Genomic DNA, 7,022 nt, shown 5'->3' on the forward strand with positions numbered 1-7,022 from the left:
TGTTAAGGATAAAATATAAAATTTATAATAAAATTAGTTATAAAATGATATCTTTCTTATTAACGAGCAAACAATTCCGTATAGAATGGAACAGAGAAAAGCATATTTTTATTCTCTTGAAAGTAACATCCATTCTATTTCGGTCATCACATTATTCTAAAAGAAGATGAGTGCAGAATATTTTTATCTTATTTTTTTTGGTCAAAGGAAATATATATATATATTTAAGTAAGGCGAAATGGCTTCCTGGCCACTTAAATTTGTAGGGCTTTTGAAAGCCGATACACGAACTTTCGATTTTTCCATTTGAACACTCAAACTTGACAAAATGTGTACTAATAAACCCTTTTGACCAGAGCGTGTATACCAATTGCGCTGACGTGTATATCAATTGCGCTGACATATAAAACACGTTATGCTAAGCTATTTATGTCTTGCCATGTGTTATTTGTGGGTTCTATTTTTAAATATAAAATCAGAAAAAAAAGTTACAAATACAAAAAAGGAAAAAAGAAAAGAAAAAATACCGAAAAACGGCCCCCTTCTTCTTCGTTCACCCTCCTCCCTTCCTTTCTTTACTTTTCTGAAATTAGCCTTTTCCGGAATCTTGAGCTAGTATGCCCCTGATGGAGCAAAGAAATACTCCAGTCAGTTGTAGCGAACTCCATTTGCAAAAGCCTTGGTAAACAGTGAAGAACCACTAGAAAAAATGAAATGTGACCATCAGCAGATTTTGGCTATCAGTTTGTGAAAATCTTGACAAGCTTGTCTTAAGAATTTCATGTAAATATGTGTTGACTGCAGCAGGATAGTCGGGAACACTGATGGCTAGTGGTTGCTCTGCTCTGTCAGTGGAAATTCAACTAAGATAATGAATGAGGATCTCTCCGCCTCTCGAAGATACTGGACAGTTCCATTCATGATTTTAACAAGTTTCTGGCTGATGTATATGGGTGGAATTTTGCTGGAAGACGAAAGAATTGGAGGGGGGAGGAGAGAGAAGAGGAAGGGAAAAGTTTTTTTTTTCTTTTTTAATTTTTTTATTTATACTTTATTCTAATTCTAATTTTTTTATTAAAAACAATATCATTCACGCGCCTTGGCAGCGTGATTTGCACACAGTTTAGCCATGTCAGCTTCAGTACTTCCACATAGGCATGGTCAACGGTCAAAAGTGTTTATTAGTACTCATTTTGTCAAGTTTGAGTGTTCAAATGGGAAAATCGAAAGTTTGTGTATCGGCTTTCAAAAGCTCTACAAATTTAAGTGCCCAGGAAGCCATTTCGCCTTTAAGTAACTAGGTATTACATTGCAGATTACTGTTTAAATTGGGGTACTGCACCCCTAAAACAGCCATATTTTGTTCAATTGCATCAATGTTACATGCCAAAAAAATCCTAACTACTTCAGTTCCTAGGATGTCTGCTCAAAATATATTATTTGCAAATATCGGAGAAACTGCTAGTGTGGTAGTTCTACCCAAAAAGTTTGAAATTGCTGCCTCCTTTGTCAGTGCATCGGCCATCCTATTTTGCTAATTTGCTCCCTGTAGCTGTGTCTCACCACCACCTTATCCATTAGAATATTTTTATCTATCACGCATAATCTCACACTATATTTTTTATTAAAGAATAAAATAAAGCAAAAGAATTTTAGATGGACCGCCATGAAGCTCAAAATGACATAGGAGCATAATATTGGGTACCTAAAAAATTAGAGATGGATCTAATTGTAGTAATAATACTTATTTACACTGAAAACAAAAAGAATTAATCAATAAAATGAGTAGAATTCCTGGAGACAAAGGAGAGGATACAAAGAGATAGAGAGAATATGAATTGAATCAACCCCTCATTTGTTTGCACTTAATGGAGGTCTGAATCTTAATTATTCAGATCTCAGACATTAAGTGCGTTTGTTTTTAAAGTCTGAATGTTAGTTATTCAGATCTTAATCATTAAGTGTGTTTGTTTTTTTTACTTCACAACCACTTAATGGGTCTGAATAGGTCCGTACGATTAAGATCTATAACAGAGACTTGATTTCATTAAGATGCTATCACATAGTCATTATTAACTGCCGCCACCGCCTATCATTATCAACTTCCACCATGACGACACCACCACCACCTCCACCACCACCACGCCACCATCATCCTCAATCATAGCCGCCACCATTATCGACCATCACCACCCACTATCCCCACCACTCCGACCACCATCATTCTCCCCCACAAGCAACACTCATCCACCTCAACTACCACAACTGACCACCCCATCACCATCAACAACCACAACCGGCACTGCCCATCATTATAACCTACCACACTCACCCACCACCTTCCTCAGTCACAACTACTACCACCACTCGCCATTATTAACTATTACCAACCACCACCTCCATCCTCAATCATAATCGCCACCACTACCAATCACTACTAGCTACTAGCATGAACCACCATCGTCAATCAAAACTACCACCAACTACTGCCTCTAGTCCACATTCACCCGTTAGCCATCACCACCAACAACTATCATATTTTAAAAAACTATATAATTTACTGATAGAAATTTAGATTAGTTATTTCATTTGAATTTTATGTTTATTAATTTTCAAATAAAGATAAATTTTATACATTCAGATGTTAAAAATCAAACAGTCTTAATTATTTCTATTCAGATCTTAATACACATCTTAATATATTCAGATGTGTATTCAGATTTAGATGTCTTAATCTTAATACACATCTTGATATTCAGATGTGTATCCAGATTCAGACGTCTTAATCTTAAAAAAAAACAAATGAGGCATAAGTCGACGAAAGATTCAAAATGAAAATTAGTTCGAATATTTCAAATACATCACTATCTATTTTTGCAGTGTAAACAAAAAATCATAAATTAGAAAAATATCACAACAAATAAAAATTTGAACCTTGGGCCTCAAACTGAAATTGGGCCCTGAGTGTATTGGGCTTCTTTCTCAGTCGGTATTGGTGTATTGGGCTTGGTCTGAATTATCAACTAACACTACCGGCCAGAAATTGGGAGGAAGTGTAGACAAACCCGAATTTTGAGCCATCATTGAACTTGTACCCGCATAATACAAAAATTTATAATTTACCCACTTTATAGTATATTCTACAGGTCGCGTCTGAAGTAGAAAAAAAAATCGGTTAGTTTTTGCATTTGAAGTTCTCCTCGTGACCGTGCAAACTTCAGATGCAAAGTTACAAATTTCGGTTAACGTTCTTGCCCCGGTAGTGCAAACTTCGACAATCGCGTCTGAAGTTATGTAGTGTAATCTTCAAATTGCAAATATTACACTTAAGACTAATTAGTCTAAAGTGCAGCCAAATGTTTTTTGGGAGAAATTCAAAAATAGCTAGATTTATAAGTGGTAATTGAAAAATAGCCTCAGTTTCAAGGAATCGAAATTTAGCCACTTTATTTAAAGATAAATCTGAACAAAAAATACTGTTCAAAATCCGGAAATATTTCAGCATAATATGCTGCAGTTCGAACTTTTTACATGTAGGAACTTCTAGCATAACATGCTGGAGTTTCATAATGTGCTGGAGTTCCAACATAATATGCTGGAAGTCCATACACAGGTGCTCCAATCTCCAGTATATTTTGCTGGAAGGAGTTCCAACATAATATACTGGAAGTTCATACACAGGTGTGTCACACCTCCTTTTTCTACCCCCGAAAGGGGTATATGGAAGTTTTTCCAATTAAAGTGACAAAATCAAAATGGGATAATTTATTTATTCAGAGTCGCCACTTGGGATAATTTATGGTGTCCCAGGTCACCGGTTTGGAATCCCTAGTCGAGGATGTTTGACTCTGTTTTATAGTCCGCGAACATAGAAATCTGAGTAAGGAATTCTGTTATCCCGGGAGAAGGTGTTAGGCATTCCCGGGTTCCGTGGTTTTAGCACGGTCGCTCAACTATTATTATTGGACTTTTATCTGATTTTAAAATATTTTTGAAACCTATGTGCATTTTTATCCCTTTTAAACCGCTTTTAATAATTTATGGAATTATTCTAAAACAAGTTACGATTGTCGTACACTTGTTTGTTTGGTACACATTGCGAATCGTGTCATGGGAACCGTACCCACGATATACAACATGCTTAATTATTAGCATTATTAGTTGTTATGGCCGGGTCACATAAATGTACCCCCGAATTTAGGAATTAAGTATCACAACTACGTCACGGGAACCGTACCCGTAGCTATGATAATTTATTTAATTAGCGCACCTAAAGCAAACTACGAGAGTTCAAAGTATTTTCTACACTAGTTTTGGTATTAATATGAGGGCCATAGATTAGGTGATTAAATGGCACACCTCAACTAATTTTTAAAAAAAATTATACTTAACTAAAGTGAATTACGGATATTCAAACTTACTTCCTAAATTAATTCAAGGTTTATTGACAGACCACAGATTATAGCTAAGGCGTCAGAAGTTGTGCATGCTTTTAACCATTGATATATTGGGCCAAAAGAAGGCATGTTACGTTATTTAAGGAAACGGAGTCACTGAAAGCCATTGGGCTCGAAAACGAGCCCAAAGTGAAAGAAACAAAGGACGGAGGCACTCCCAAGACTGGTTTGAACCGGGCTGCCCCATGTGACTTTGGCTTGGCCTAAATAGCTCCCTGCTGGCCCACAACAGAGGAAACTTCATCGATTCCCATGGCCTAACTATTTTAATAAAGCATTTGCACTATTCCTTAGGCACAATGGCAACAGAATGCCACTTTTATTCAGCTAATTAATAAATAACGAATTCACAGCAATATCCCCAAAGGCAACGAATCAGTGAAAAGGTTCTACTCAAATTGAAGCATGGCAAAGTAAACATGTGAAACATCTGACTAATTTCACAACATCTCCTTTCATACAGCAATCACATAGAAAGAAATACTTGAATTATTACATTAACCAATGAATTCCTATTCAAACAAATTCAAACTTGATTTGCAGCCATTTAACCACTTGGGTATCAAACTACTTAGATCTTAACAATTTAATACCATCACAGCTAAAATAAGATAAGAAAATCATGGCCTCATGACTAACATGCCATCAACTTAATCAGGAGCTTCAAATCAAATCCATAAGAAATAAAGCTCATATGCTCAAGTAATTTCCCAGAATATCATGTTGCAGTTCATATTTGAACATAAAAAGTCATGTAATCAAGCTAAGACTTCAAAGAATCCTCATAGACTTGAATCATACATGAAATGGGATAATTAATACATACATTTAAGGCTAAATTCCATCTTGCTAAAAGGAGATATAGGATAAACAGAATAAAACAAAAATAAATAATCAGAATCTGGAAGTCAGTTCACATAGTCGCATGACATTCGAGAATGAGACAACAAATGGTTCAAAGATTCATGTATATGATTCTATGGCCAAGAAGATGTTCAGATACATACCTGTTTACAGCAAAATCAACCAAAATAAAAATAAATTTCTGAGAACGAGAAGGTGCAGCAGTCAAAACAGAAACAGCAAGAGTGATTCAAAGTGAATTTCAGCTCTTAACCCAGAAATCCAAAGAACATTGCTCCACACTTTAAATGAAAACAAAATAGGAGAATTGATTCCTTTCTTTCTATGAGTTCTGTGTGTTCATCATGAGAATTAAACTTTTGAAGAAGGGATTCTGATGGAATTCTCTATATGCAGCTTATTAATCAATATCTCAGCCGTTTTCCTTTTTGGTGCCCTAGACCTCTGCCCTAGAATGAGGAAAATGATCCTCTTATAGAAAGACTTTAGGGCAGCATAACCAGATTTTCTTCATTCACTGTTACCCCTCCTCCATTCCCTTTTGTTCATTTCAGACCCTAAATTTTAAACTTGTTTGTTAAACCACCCACTTCCCACCTTCCTAGAAACTTCCCAGATAGTTAGGAAAGATTCTTTCTATTCAATTCTCCTAACTACCCCTTAAAAGCTTTGATAATTACTTTAATCCTACCAAATATTTGAACCAATATGCCCAAACTGTCTCTGGGCTTCTGCACTAACAAGCCTCAGCAATCTCTTTGGGATTCTCGCACTAGCAAGCCCAATTCCAAATCCAAACAAACAAACTCACAAGAAATCCAGACCAACAAAGTTCTGAACCTTACTGACATCAGACTTTCTAAAGAAGCAAAAACAAAAAGGAAAGGAGCAAAAAGGAAAGGAGAAAATCAACATGTACTAACAAAGAGATTAACTGTACTTTTAAGCTATTATTACCAAATTAGTCAACTGAAAACTCATATGCTCTAAACCTAACTGAGATAAAGAGGAAAAGAAGTATACCAAGATCGATGACCCAGAGATGATGATATCCAGCGACAGGACTTCGGATAATGGTGGGAACTATAACATGAGCACTGGCCGGAATTTCTTCAACAGCTAGTGCTCTTTGTCACAGTCCTTAACATGAGCCAAGAACGAAGAAGAAACAAAAGCTTGAAATAATGGCACATCGGAGACTGCTACCCAGAACTCGGCCACCATGCACAAATCGAAACCTCAGCCAATTGGCTCCTCACATCAAAACTAGCCGATTCACACATGTTCAACATCAAGAAGAGGACAGATTGGGAGGAATAAAAAAGGACGAAAAGGATTTTATTGCTATCTTAGATTTCTGATTTGGCGAGGGTGAGTGATTTGAGGAAGTAAACAATGGTGGATTAGGAGTGAACAGGCAATAGGAATTCTGTGGTCAACATTTGAAGGGATCCGGCGAAGTGGCCGCCGGCCGATGGGGGTAAGGGTTTAAAGGCGGCTAGGGTTAATATGGGGTGAGGGAGATGAAGACCAGTAATGGTCTCTAGGGTTAGATGGAATTCGGACATATATATATGGGGATATGAGTTAGTTCCCAGCCGTTGGATCACACGAGATCAACGGCTGGGATTCAATGGAATGAAACGGCGCCGTTTGGTGTAAAATGGGAGGCTCGACCGGGTAACAGGGATTGGGCTGGGG

This window comes from Nicotiana attenuata, unplaced genomic scaffold (genome assembly GCF_001879085.1).
Source record: "Nicotiana attenuata strain UT unplaced genomic scaffold, NIATTr2, whole genome shotgun sequence".
NCBI classification, from domain to species: domain Eukaryota; kingdom Viridiplantae; phylum Streptophyta; class Magnoliopsida; order Solanales; family Solanaceae; genus Nicotiana; species Nicotiana attenuata.